Source organism: Erpetoichthys calabaricus, chromosome 7, assembly GCF_900747795.2.
Source record: "Erpetoichthys calabaricus chromosome 7, fErpCal1.3, whole genome shotgun sequence".
Classification (NCBI taxonomy): Eukaryota; Metazoa; Chordata; class Cladistia; order Polypteriformes; family Polypteridae; genus Erpetoichthys; species Erpetoichthys calabaricus.
This window is the reverse complement of record NC_041400.2, coordinates 8050023-8064852: the sequence shown is the minus strand read 5'-3', so window position 1 is coordinate 8064852 and position 14830 is coordinate 8050023. Positions and strand designations below refer to the sequence as shown.

Sequence of the window (14830 nt, the reverse complement as noted above, 5' to 3'; positions counted from 1 at the left end):
AGAAATAATGGAAACTCAGATGATTTGTTCCACAACCCAAAACTATTCATATAAAAATGATTAATACAAAATATAAAGTAAAAATACATAAAACAAATTAACCTGCACTTTACCTTTGAAAAGAATCATGGCTGGTGTGAGTGAGTTTCTAAACTCTTGTGGGATTGCACCCAATGGGACGACACGCGGAAGAGCATCCCAAAGCAATCGCAGTCTCCCAGCTCTGTAGCAGTTCTCCGTAAAAGCGAATCCGAAAAGATCGCGGACATGCTATAAGCGTCTGCCGTCGATGTGTGATACAAGGAACAAGGAACATTATATATACGCAGGGCCCTGCATGACTGCTGTGTCTTTGAATAGGAGAGCGGCAGATCCCGCTACAATAAATAACCGCGCTGTTGCTGTTTCAAGGTGAATAAAGCTGGTGTTGTTTTAGGGTGCAAGACGGGGACTCATGTGCACACAAACATACACACACGTGCGCACACAGTCACAATGCTAATGCTGTAGTAAACACTATACGCTCGTACGGATGTTGACTATATGAGTGAATGCACACCGACTCAGACAGAGAATAGGAGACGATTGCCCACAATCCCGCAGCGAGAGAGAGAGAAGAACCATCAGCTCAGTTGTGATCACATGACGCTCAGCAGACAAAGTGTATACATACTACTCGTACTGCAAGACCTCGCTCATTTATCAAGTCAAAATTTATTAAAAATTTTTGCTCGCCTTGCAAAACACTCGTAAACCAAGTTACTCGCAAACCGAGGTTCCACTGTGTATGTATGTATATATATATATATATATATATATATTTATATATATATATAAAATGAGTGTAAGAGCCATTTTCCTAGTTCTACAAAATTTATGAATATTTATTAGATGACAATGCATAATCTATGGGAGGTTCCTATAACCCCGTAAATAGAATTGTATTGGTACATTCTTGCCATTTCTTTTTTTTTTTTATATTTTATTAATTTTATTGTAATCATTCCGTACAAATAGATCAATTTTTACAAAAAATAGGATTGAAAACAAATCAAACCCCACCCCTGAGAAGGAGAGCATGGCCAAAGGAGTAATACTTAAAGCTTGTAAACATACCTAAATTGTTGAGTTTAATAGGGCAATAAAGATAAATGGAGAAGGAAAAGAAATGCGGAAATAATTATTTCTTCTTATTCTAAAATATTATTGATTAGATCCTGCCAGGTTTTGAAAAAGTTCTGTACAGATCCTCTAACTGAGAATTAGATTTTTTCCAATTTCCATTCTTGCCATTTCTAACTATTCAAGTAAACATTATTGTTCAGTTAGTGACAGCCTTGCCTTGTAGAAGGTGCAGAGGCATACGGTTTTTAATCGTGACCGTGCTCGCGCTCGTGATCGTGATTGTGCTTGTGCACGTGACCGTGCTTGATGGCCTATGGGCTTTTTGAATGTGTGAAGTAACACGTAAAGAAAACTTGTTTATTTAAGTACCATACCGTACGCTTAAGGTGTACAGAAGAAGATATTAAGAACCTTTAAGTAGAGAAATAATTAAAATTGAAAGTTTTTCAAGTAAAGCTAAGTTTATAGAAGATACATTTTTCTTTTTTTTTGCTTTTTATTCTATGTGCAACTATTTTCCCTTTTATTCTTGTGTGGATTATTTGCTTTTAACCTTCACTAAATATTTTTAAAACAAACCTTTGGACATTGAGAATTCTTTTGACACGTGTTTTACCCGTGCCTGATAACACCTTATATTCCAGAAGCTACACCGAGTATACTTTATACATAGATTATACACTGCCTGGCCAAAAAAAAAGTCGCCACCAAAAAAAAAGGTCACACACTCTAATATTTCGTTGGACCGCCTTTAGCTTTGATTACGGCATGCATTCGCTGTGACATTGTTTCGATAAGCTTCTGCAGTGTCACAAGATTTAGTTCCATCCAGTGTTGCATTAATTTTTCACCAAGATCTTGTATTGATGATGGTAGAGTCTGACCGCTGCGCAAAGCCTTCTCCAGCACATCCCAAAAATTCTCAAAGGGGTTAAGGTCTGGACTGTGAGGTGGCCAATCCAGGACCTTCTTCCATTGCTCCAGAGTCTAATCTTTATGCTCCCTAGCAAATTGAAGCCTTTTTTTCCGGTTTGCCTCACTGATTAGTGGTTTTCTTACGGCTACACAGCTGTTCAGTCCCAATCCCTTGAGTTCCCTTCGCATTGTGCGTGTGGAAATGCTCTTACTTTCACTATTAAACATAGACCTGAGTTCTACTGTTGTTTTTCTTTGATTTGATTTCACCAAACGTTTAAGTGATCGCCGATCACAATCATTCAGGATTTTTTTCTGGCCACATTTCTTCCTTGAAGACGATGGGTCCCTGCTATCCTTGCAGTTTTTAATAATGTGTTGGACAGTTCTTAACCCAATTTTAGTAGTTTCTGCAATCTCCTTAGATGTTTTCTCTGCTTGATGCATACCAATGATTTGACCCTTCTCAAACAGACTAACACCTTTTCCACGACCACGAGATGTGTCTTTCGACATGGTTGTTTAAGAAATGAGAACCAACTCATTGCACCAGTTGGGGTTAAATAACTTGTTGCCAGCTGAAAGATAATCGCCCATGCAGTAATTATCCAATAGGAGGCTCGTACCTATTTGCTTAGTTAAATCCAGGTGGCAACTTTTTTTTGGCCAGGCAGTGTATGTTGTCGTACCTTGCATAACTGAATAACCCTTATGGCACAATAACAATTCAATACATTTATGGTCGCTACAGTATTTGGATTTAATAATCTTCATGTGGGAAAAGGCTGACTCGCATAAAAAAGTAGAGCCGAATACTGCAGTCAAGGAGGTAGCACATTTCCTCATGTTTGGGTACTTTTCCTCTGTTAGTAAGTTCCAAACTGTCCAAGAGCCCCAGACTTCAGCTGAATGTCATCCTGTAGTGTCAAAATCTCATCCTCCACTGTAGAGGAGTTTTAGGTGAGACAGTGTTGCAGTTTTTGATGCGGGTGAATCACCCTCAACATCTTCCCTAAATGGATAGCACTTAAATGTAGCGATTGACTCAAGTAAAGCTGAGTCTTGAAACCGTCTGTCAAAGTCTGACAGGCAATTTTCAATCTGCTCTGTGTAGCGTATGCTGTCAAGTTGCGCACACGACTTCCATTGCGTCTAATGATCGAGTGACTCACCCGGATCGATGCTTCGGTGTGTCTGCCTTTGCTTTTGAATTCAGCCAAGTGAAAAATGACGGCTGTCCGATTAACTGCGATTTTAGTTCCCTCTCCTTTCTCTTTAATAATAATAATTCTTTGCATTTATATAGCGCTTTTCTCACTACTCAAAGTGCTCAGCAATTGCAGGTTAAGGACCTTGCTGAAGGGCCCAACAGAGCAGAGTCCCTATTGGCATTTACGGGATTCGAACCGGCAACCTTCCGATTGCCAGTTCAGATCCCTAGCCTCAGAGCCACCATTCCGCCAGATCGCTTTTCAGAAGGAAGTCAGTTTCGTAGTTTTTATGAACATGTGCCTTTCCACATTTTCCTTCTTTGGAATAGCAATGACAGATTGACAGATCAGACAAACGCACTTCGATTGTGAGATTGTGAGAAAAAAAAATCCTCTTCCAATTCCACATCCAGCCCATACCCTCCCCAAACAATTTTTTTTTTTAAATCAATTCTTTAGTCAATATAAATTGGAAGGCTAACTAGATCACAGCCGGAGTTTTGCAGTAGCTTGCGTATTTGATCATGCGTGTGGGATGACAAGTGTGTTAGAAGAATAGAGATCTCAGACTGGCCACTCTGTATGACAATCAAGTGGCAAATGCCACAGGGAGGATATATGATAGACTAACGTTTAAAAAATTTTTTTTTTTGAATGCAACGCGATCTACCTGCACTACCTTTGCGATCTACCAGTCGATCGCGATTGATGCATTGGGCACCCCTGCTCTACACCCTGTTCACCCACGACTGTGTCACCTAAAATTCGCAGATGACACGGAAGTGATAAGATGCATCACTGGTGGGGACGAGGGGGCCTACAGGAGGGAGTTGGACAGTCTGGCGTCATGGTGTGAGGACCACAACCTCACTCTCTACACAGATGAGACGAAGGAGAGGATAGTGGACATGAGGAAGGAGAGGAGACCTCACCAGGGCTTGAAGTGGAGAGGGTCTGCAGCATTAAATACCTGGGCGTCTACATCAGTGAGGAACTCACTAGGACACTTAACACCACACAGCTGGTCAAGAGGGCTCAACAACGGCTATACTTTCTGAGGAGGCTGAGGAAGTTTGGTATGTCGACTAAGATCCTCGGCAACTTTTACAGCTGTATTACTGAGAGTATCTTGACCAGCTGCATCACCGTGTGGTGTGGCAACACTACTGCTATGGAGCGCAAACGCCTGCAGAGAGTGGTAAAGACTGCTGAGAAGATCACCAGGACCCCAGTGCCCTCTCTGCAGAGCATCAACAACTGCAGGGTCCAAAGGAGGACCGCCTCGATCCTCAGGGACCCCACCCACCCCCAACACAAACTGTTCACACTTCTACCCTCAGGCAGGAGGTTCAGAAGTATGAAATACAGGACGTCCAAGCTAAAGAACATTTCTTTCCCAAGACCATTAGACTCTTAAATAACTGACTGGAGTTTATAACCGTGGTCCACCTCATTCTATCGACCTCACACAACTGTATTTGACTTGTCCATCACACACCTACCTGCACAATTACACTTTATACTTCTATTATGATTTTATACTTTATGCTGCCTCTGTTACTTATTATCTATCTGCTACTTATTATTTATGTTTATCTTTATACGTTGGTTTTGCGATTTGGTGTGGACAGCAAAGAAAGAATTTCATTGTACAGGGAAACGTGTTTCCTTACTGTGCACATGACAATAAACTTTGAACTTAACCAGCTTAATAAAGATAAAAGAATGAAACTCACAAGTGCAGACGGAATGAAATACTACACCCTAGTGGTGATTCCAGAATATTACAAGTTCTGAGCCGCTTCATCAAATCATTTTCTTTACCTATTTTGAATTTGCAAGGAGCCATAATCTAAAACAACAGCAGTGGGCACCGAACAGGATGAGATCCTGGTCTGGCCATTTTTTAACCTTTTACAAGGATGGGCCAGAACCTTTCTCAGATAGACAGACAGACAGATAGATAGAGAAACACAGGATGCAAGAGAGGAACCAAGTCTGGTTTACTGTAGTGCACACTAGCATGCACACACATATTCTTAGGAGATGCTGGAGAAAAAATAAATGAACATGAAGACAACACGCAATCTCAATGCAAACAGCATCTCCAATATATAAATTCAGTCTTTCTATTGATCATTTAAATGTGTTTGGGCAACATGGTGGTGCAATTATCTTATATATAAATGTCTATGCATGGAAGTGTGTGTGTCTGTCTGTCCGGCCAGGAAGTGAGAGGTGGAATCGGAGTAAGGGCTCCACCTCCAAGGATACACAAGCAAAGCCAGCATGTCGGCAAAATGAAACCTCTGAAGAAAGAGTCACTTGCTTAGCTGCTAATGCACAAGCGAGACGAGCACATCGATAAAACAAATCCTCCTAGGAGAGAGATGCCCAGAGTAGTTCCTTTCAATTACCTGACATTTCTACATTTCAAATTCTTTTCTGAGGATTTCAATAGTTTCTAGGACCCCAGGCTTTTTACAGCACAGGCTTACACAGCTAGTTAGCATATACTATTTATATCTGTGCGATTTTTTCCTTGTGGGTGTTTTTCTTACTACTCTTCTAACATTCTAGAGATGTATATGATTTTTTTTTGCTGCTTTATAAATAATATAACAAAAAAAAACATTCAAAACCACTAAATCTAATTCACGGGCGCCAATGGCCAGTGACTACACAGGCTGCATTAGCCATAAGGCAGAACACTGAGCTCTGGACTGGTGACCAGTCCATCACAGGGTCTGCTCAGACACATCCACACGTCCACAGATACTATTTTAGAATCACTAAATAACCTGACTCACACTGTGGAAACCCCACACAGACAAAGGCAGAAAATGCCAACTTCACACAGACAATGACTAGATGTGGAATTCAAACTCAGGATGCTGTATTTGCTAGGTAATAGTGCCTACCATTGTTCCAGGCCTACTCTATACAAAGGGGTACCCAGAAATAAACGGAATCTGTACCTGGCGCACAATCTCGACTTAGTTGTGAATTTTGCCGCTAGGTGTAGAATACTTACAGTATTCTGTGCCAGTCTACCAAGTGGTGTTGCTCTGTACTGTTTGTGTTGTTCATTCCATGTCTCTTTTCTTGGTGCTTATTAAACGTGTCCTGCGATTTTTGTGATGGGTGATCATAAAGAACAACGAGTCTTGCATTAAATTTTGTTTTCGTTTTGGGAACACAGCTGCAGAAACTGTAGTGATGTAAAACACAGGTCTACGAGTGGTTTTCATGTTTCGTCATTCAAAGACTAACCAAGATCTGGCCGACCTTCCACAATTAGGAATGACGAAACTCTTGAAAAAGTTCGCAATGCAATTTACGGAGATCATCGTTGGACTATTGAAGAGATTTCTGAATTGACTTGTGTGTCTTGGGAGTTCATGCCACCTTTCCCTACTCTCCTGATCTTTGCTCCATGCAACTTTTTCTTGTTCCCACATATGAAAAAAACAACTCAAAGGAAAGGAAACCGTTGGGACAACTGCATTCATTCATTCATTCATGGACAGTACTCTGAAGGAGACTAAAGTTGCAGTAAGTAAAAATTATTAAAACAATTTTTTTTTCCAATTCTGGTTATTTTTGGGTGCCCACTTGTATGTTATCTTATATATAAATGTCTACACATGGAAGTATGTGTGTTTGTCTGTCCGGCCCAGAAGCTGAAAGAAAGCGACACAGTCGGCAAAGTGAAACTGCAGAGGAAAGAGAAACTCGCTTAGTTGCTAATACACAAGCGAGGCGAGCACATCGACAAAACGAAACCTTCGAGGAGAGAGAAACTCGCTTAGCCGCTAATACACAACTTTCTCAAACTTAATGCCAATAAAACTGAAGTGTTACTGGTAGGTCCAAAATCCCAATTTCTAAAGCATCCAATTTCTCCGTTTCTGTTGATGGTCCACTTGTCAAACCTGCTCCTGTTGTCAGAAATCTTGGGTGTTTTGTTTGATTCATCACTTAACTTTGAGCTACACATTAGGTCTCTTTCCAAAATTTCATTCTATCATTTCTGTAACATTGCCTGCCTACGTCCATTTCTGTCCTTGTCTGATGCTCAAACTTTGGTTCATTGTTTCATAATGTCTCGTACTGATTACTGTAATTCCCTCTTCTTTGGACTCCCTGCAAAATCTATACAGAAGCTACAGTATATTCAGAACTCCGCAGCTAGAGTCCTCACCCACACAAAGCATTTTGCTCGCATCTCGCTTGTTCTCTCCCAGCTTCACTGGTTACCGGTTCCATTAAGGATTAAATTCAAGATTCTGCTTTTCACCTTCAAAGCCCTACATAACCTTGCCCCCCTCTACCTCACTCAGCTCCTAGCTCCTTACATTCCTTGTCGCTCTCTCAGGTCCTCGAGTAGTAATCTCCTTACTGTCCCACACACCAGACCCTCCACCTTGGGAGGCAGGTCCTTCAGTGCTAGAACTCCTCAACTCTGGAACTCTCTTCCTCAGTCTCTTCAAGATTGCTCCTGTTTCTGCACTTTTAAATCTCAACTGAAAACTTTCCTCTTCTACAAACTTTTATCATCTGTGTAATTTTCATTTTTTTTTTTTTTTTTTTTAACTCTGTATGTAAAGCAACCTTGGGTTTGTGAAAGGCGCTCAATAAATGTAACTATTATTACACAAGTGAGGCGAGCACATCAACAAAACAAAACCGCTGAGGAGAGAGAAACTCGCTTAGCCGCTAATACACAAGCAAGGTTAGCACATCGGCAAAACGAAACATCCGAGGAGAGAGAAACTCGCTTAGCCACTGATAAACGGAGGTGAGCACATCGGCAAAACGAAACATCCGAGGAGAGAGAAACTCGCTTAGCCACTGATAAACGGAGGTGAGCACATCGGCAAAACGAAACATCCGAGGAGAGAGAAACTCGCTTAGCCACTGATAAACGGAGGTGAGCACATCGTCAAAACGAAACCTCAGAGGAGAAACTCGCTTAGCTGCTAATACACAAGCAAGGTGAGCACATCGGCAAAACGAAACCTCCAAGGAAAGAGAAACTCGCTGAGCCGCTAATACCCAAGCGAGGCGAGTTTCTAGGAGCCTGGGCTTACACAGCTAGTATTGAATATTTAACTATGTGTAGGACAGTTTTCAAAACCATATAAAATGTAAAGTAATATTATAAAACTCCTCACAGACAGAATGTGGGCTGATAAATGAAGCTGGGTTGCTTGTGATGTGTGTGTAACCAAGGGTAAGCGCTGTGCCACCTCAAAGAAAAATGTTATTCATCCTTTAATTTTCAAACCATGGATAATTACTCCATGATGGTGGACCTCACACAATAAACATACTTAAAATTGTATAAAACCTATAATACATACAATGCATCCGGAAAGTATTCACAGCGAATCACTTTTTCATATTTTGTTATGTTACAGACTTATTCCAAAATGGATTAAATTCATTTTTTTCCTCAGAATTCTACACACAACACCCCATAATGACAACGTGAAAAAAGTTTACTTGAGATCTTTGCAAATTTATTAAAAATAAAAAAACTGAGAAAGCACATGTACATAAGTATTCACAGCCTTTGCCATGAAGCTCAAAATTGAGCTCAGGTGTCTCCTGTTTCCCCTGATCATCCTTGAGATGTTTCTGCAGCTTCATTGGAGTCCACCTGTGGTAAATTCAGTTGACTGGACATGATTTGGAAAGGCACACACCTGTCTATATAAGATCACACAGTTGACAGTTCATGTCAGAGCACAAACCAAGCATGAAGTCAAAGGAATTGTCTGTAGACCTCCGAGACAGGATTGTCTCGAGGAACAAATCTGGGGAAGGTTACAGAAAAATTTCTGCTGCTTTGAAGGTCCCAATGAGCACAGGGGCCTCCATCATCAGTAAGTGGAAGAAGTTCGAAACCACCAGGACTCTTCCTAGAGCTGGCCGGCCATCTAAACTGAGCGATCAGGGGAGAAGGGCCTTAGTCAGGGAGGTGACCAAGAACCCGATGGTCACTCTGTCAGAGCTCCAGAGGTCCTCTGTGGAGAGAGGAGAACCTTCCAGAAGGAGAACCATCTCTGCAGCAATCCACCAATCGGGCCTGTATGGTAGAGTGGCCAGACGGAACTAACTCCTTAGTAAAAGGCACATGGCAGCCCACCTGGAGTTTGCCAAAAGGCACCTGAAGGACTCTCAGACTATGAGAAAGAAAATTCTCTGGTCTGATGAGACAAAGATTGAACCAATTGGTGTGAATGCCAGGCGTCACGTTTGGAGGAAACCAGCACCGCTCATCACCAGGCCAATACCATCCCTACAGTCAAGCATGGTGGTGGCAGCATCATGCTGTGGGGATGTTTTTCAGCGGCAGGGACTGGGAGACTAGTCAGGATAAAGGGAAAGATGACTGCAGCAATGTACAGAGACATCCTGGATGAAAACCTGCTCCAGAGCGCTCTTGACCTCAGACTGGGGTGACGGTTCATCTTTCAGCAGGACAACAACCCTAAGCACACAGCCAAGATATCAAAGGAGTGTCTTCAGGACAACTCTGTGAATGTCCTTGAGTGGCCCAGCCAGAGCCCAGACTTGAATCTGATTGAACATCTCTGGAGAGATCTTAAAATGGCTGTGCACCAACGCTTCCCATCCAACCTGATGGAACTTGAGAGGTGCTGCAAAGAGGAATGGGCAAAACTGGCCAAGGATAGGTGTGCCAAGCTTGTGGCATCATATTCAACAAGACTTGAGGCTGGAATTGCTGCCAAAGGTGCATCGACAAAGTATTAAGCAAAGGCTGTGAATACTTATGTACCTGGGATTTCTCAGTTTTTTTACTTTTAATAAATTTGCAAAAATCTCAAGTAAACTTTTTTCACGTTGTCATTATGGGGTGTTGTGTGTAGAATTCTGAGGAAAAAAATGAATTTAATCCATTTTGGAATAAGGCTGTAACATAACAAAATGTGGAGAAAGTGATGCGCTGTGAAAACGTTCCAGATGCACTGCACACCAATCTATCAATACTGAGAAGCACAATGGGGCAGTGGTGGAGTTCCTGACTCCAGCCTGGTCACCTTCTGTGTGAAGTCTGCACACTCACCCCATATCTCTACTGGTTTCTTTGTAGAACTCCAACTTTCCTCTTGCTTCACAAATAAATGCGTGTTTGGTTAACTGGAGACCCTAACCCTAAATTAGACTCATGTGGGTGTGAGAGTGTATCTGTCACTAATCTGTGAAAAAGGGTGTGTGTGTGTGTTTTTGGGGGGGGGTTAGACCCCCAGCAGAGTTTCCTGTCTTGGCTCTGCCTCCCTCACCACGTGTTTTCATTCTTCGGCATGTACAGTGCATTCAGAACGCATTACGACCCTTTCACTTTTTTTCACTCATCAAACAACACACAGTACTCCAGAATGACAACGTGAAAACAGGATTTTTAGACATTTTTGATGGATTAATAACAAAAAAAAGAGCCTGAAATATCACACTGACACAAGTATACGTAGCCGTCGTTGTGGCACTTCAGAATTTGGCTCGGGTACATCCTATTCTGTTTTTTTTTTATTGAAGGCAAAAACAAATAGTAAGGCAACACAAAGGAAAAGACTTTTTGATATATAGATTCTGAAGAAGGAAAACAACCCACCCAAAACCCACCCCACTTCAGAACTTTTTAAGAAAGTGGATGTAGTGAGGAGTCAAGCAAAATGACACCTTTTATTGGCTAACTAAAAAGATTACAATATGCAAGCTCTCGAGGCAACTCAGGCCCCTTCTTCAGGCAAGATTTAATCTAGAACCTGAAGTTCCCTGTGTTTATATTGACACCAGGACAGATACAACATTGGTAAACCTTTAAGTGAGACATCTTAAATGTAAAAAATTAATAGACCTTGTCACAGGAGGCTGGGGGTGGTACCCAGCCGGGACACCCAAGAGGACCGGAGAAGGGTTTACACCTCCCCCAGACCACGTGGGAGACGACCGCCCTGGTGTCTTTGGGGACCACAGGAACAGAGCTTAGAAGATCAACCCTATAGAGGCCTGTGGTCACCGCCAGGGGACACCCCAATGTCTGAGAAGCCCTGTCCCTCAGCACTTCCGCTGGGAAGAAGACCAGGGACACCCGGAGTGCTAATTGGGAGGCACCTGGAGCACATCAGGGTGTGTATAAAAGGGGCCGACTCCCTCCATTCGATAGCTAGAGTCGGGTGGAAGAGGACGGAGCTCGGAGGACAGGAGAGGAGTGGAGTGGAGGCGGACCAGAAAAGAAAGGCATTGTATTGAGGGCCTGGACTTTGGGGTGATTGGTGCTGCGGCACTGGGTTGTGTCTGTGTAAATAGTGTAAATAAACGTGTTGTGGTGCTTAAATCATGTCTATCTGTCTGTGTCCAGGCTGGTCCCCACAACCTCTTCAGGCTAAGATTCATTAAGCTAGAGAGAAAAACAACGTCTAGTCAAGATCTTTGGATAAGATAATTGTCCAACAAAGACTTTTGAAGTTTCTCATAAGTTTTTCAATACAATGTGAATCTGTAGTCAGGTTGTCTGTGTCAGTCTGAGAGATGCAAACAATCCTCATATCTGGCCATTAAACTCTTGTCTCTATTTACACCATGTTGTAATGTGTTACATTTCGGCTTCCTTGACACCACTGTTCAACTGAAAGACACCACCCTTGTAACTTCTGTTTTTCACAAACTGACAGACAGGCGGACCTACCTGAGAAGTGACAGCTTCCACCGCAAGCATATATGATTGTTTTTGTTAACTATATTTTCATCTTGAATTATTCTTATTATAACAATGTTGTAATGGTAATAGAATGAAATCCGCCTAATAAGAAGATTAATTTAACTGACGTTTTGTTACATTGTCAAAAATTCTGCATGCGTTAGTGTTTTCCCATTTACAAATACTATGAGCGGGTACCCCATTAATCAATGCGGCTGACAATTCTAATAGATAGACAGATAGACAGATAGATCTAACTTCATTTTAATAAAAAAATAACATTATGTAGATACACTGAGGTTGTAATCTTACAGTCCAACACAGGTAATGCAGGTGGTATATACAATAATGCCAGTGCAATGGGAATTGTGCAAATAACATTAATACCAAAGTGACATGTAGCACATAATAATAAAGTGACAGATACTAAAATGACAATATTAAAATAAAAAGTAAAATAAAGTGACATGGCTTATACTAATAGGATAAAATTTTAAAAGGGAACCATTTGCTTTCTCCTGTCCTGTTGAGCCTATATACATCAGACTTCCAATACAACTCGGAGTCCTGCCATGTGCAAAAGTTCACTGACGTCGCTGCTATCGTGGGCTACTTTATTAATCCCAAGGGGAAATTCACAAAGATTAAATAAAGCAAGGTTGCAAAAAGAGAGCTTCTGGACCGAGAAAGTGACTGGTTTGGGATTCTTCCATTAGGAAGCTCTTAGCCTTTTGGCTGATATTGTGGCAAATGAGAAAATGTGCTGGTAGTGAAGAGAAAGTGCATCCCATCCTGTGGATCATCGTTCAGATGTTTCTACACCTTACTTGAAGTCCAGCCGTGATCAATTCAATTGAGTGGACTGATTAGGAAAGACACACACACACAACCACACACCTGTCTACAGAAGGTCCTATGGTTAACAATGTGTATCAGAACAATAAAACAAGCCATGAGGTCAAAGGAATTGTCTACAGAGCCTAAAGACAGGACTGAGTCGAGGCACAGATCTGGGGAAGGGTACAAACAAATTTCTGCAGTGTTGAAGTTTCTCAAGGGCACAGAGGCCTCCATAATTCCTAAATAGGAAAGATGTTTGGAACAACGAGGCCACCTAACCAAAGTCTTCTCCCTTCCATCCTCACCATGTTCTACAGAGGCCCCATGGAGAGTGTTGTGATCAGCTGCATCACTGTCTGGTATGGCAACTGCAACATATCTGACCGCAAGCGCCTGATATGGATAGTGAAGACAGCAGAGAACATTATTGAGGTGCCTCTCCCTTCACTACAGGACATATTTTACAAACGCAGTGTCCGCAAGGCCTGCAGCATTGTGCAAGACCCCTTACACTCCTCACATGCACTTTTCATCCAAGAGAAGATACTGCAGCATCAAAGTCAGATCTGCCAGGCTGCAGGAGAGTTTTTACCCCCAAGCTGTTAGATTCCTTAACACCAGGCTGCCCCCTGGGATCTTCCACACAGCCTCAACCACCTCTAAAAACAGAACTTTTATACATGCGAGCCACTGTCCTGCAAAGATGAATGTGCATGTAGAGAAGAACTGAAAATCTCATAATGAACTTTAAGTATTTTGACACTCTTGTTATCCTTCTGCTGTGAAACATTCTGACCTGTCATTGTTTACACGTCTTAAACAACTATTATCATACACTGATAATTTCTGTATTATCTATATTAGTTATTTATTATATTACATATCTTACACATCAATATTGCTGCTACTTCTTTGTCTTGTCTTTGCACAATGTCTTGTCTTGTTTGTGTTTTAATTTTAAATTTAAATTTTAATTCTATTTTTAGTTTATTATTTGCACGTCATGTTGTTACACTGTGGACCCTGAGCTTCGCAATTTCGTCTATCTGTATACTTGTATATAGTTGAGATGGCACTAAAGTTCACTTTGACTTTTGACTAAAAATGGGCACTCGGGAGGGAAGAGCCTTGGTAAGAGAGTTGACCCAAGAATTTGATGGTCATTCTGACTTGTGCAGAGATGGGAGAAACTTCAAGAAGGACTACCATTACTGCAACATTGTAGCAATTTGGGCTTTATATCAGAGCGGCTACAAGGAAGCCTCCCGTCAGTAAAAGGAGTTTGCAAAAAGGCACCTAAAAGACTCTCAGATTGTGAGAAGCAATATTCTCTGGTCTGATGAAACCATAACCGAACTGTTTGGCCTCAATTCTAAGCATCACGTGTTGGGGAAACCAGGCACCTCTCATCCACTGCGCAATACACTCCAAAGGTGAAGCATGATGGTGGCAGCATCATACTATGGATTGGGGTCTGGGTCTGGGAGACTAGTCAGGGTTGAAGGAAAACTGAAGAGTGCAAAGTAAAGAGATATCCTTAATGAAAATCTGCTCCAGAGTGGTCTGGACCTCAGACTGGGCCGAAGGTTCACTTTCTAACAGGACAATGCCCCTATGCACAAATCAAAGACAGTCCAGGAGTGGTTTATTGACAACTCTCTGAATGTCTTTTAAGTGGCCCTGCCACAGGCTGGACTTGAACCCAATCAGACATCTCTGGAGAGGCCTGAAAATTGCTGTCCACTTACGGCCTCCATCCAACCTGACAGAGCGGGAGAGGACCTGCAGGGAAGAATGACAGAAAATCCCCAAATCCAGGTGTGTGTAGCTTGATGCGTCAAACCTGAGAAGACTCCAGTTTGGAATGGCGGCCATAACTAAGTATGGAGTAAAGGGTCTGTAATTGTGTCAGTGCGATCTTTCAATTTTTCATTAAAAAATTTTTTTAATCCTGGCTTTGCTTTGAGTGTTTCCCGATGACGGAAAAAAATAAATGTAAACAATTTTA

At 41.8% G+C, this 14830-nt stretch overlaps 1 protein-coding gene across 1 annotated transcript in view; it reads right to left on the bottom strand.

Moving 5' to 3' along the window:
• ift74 (intraflagellar transport 74) overlaps nt 1-14830 on the bottom strand; it is a 154900-nt gene that overhangs the window by 128834 nt on the left and 11236 nt on the right. The window lies entirely within an intron of this gene.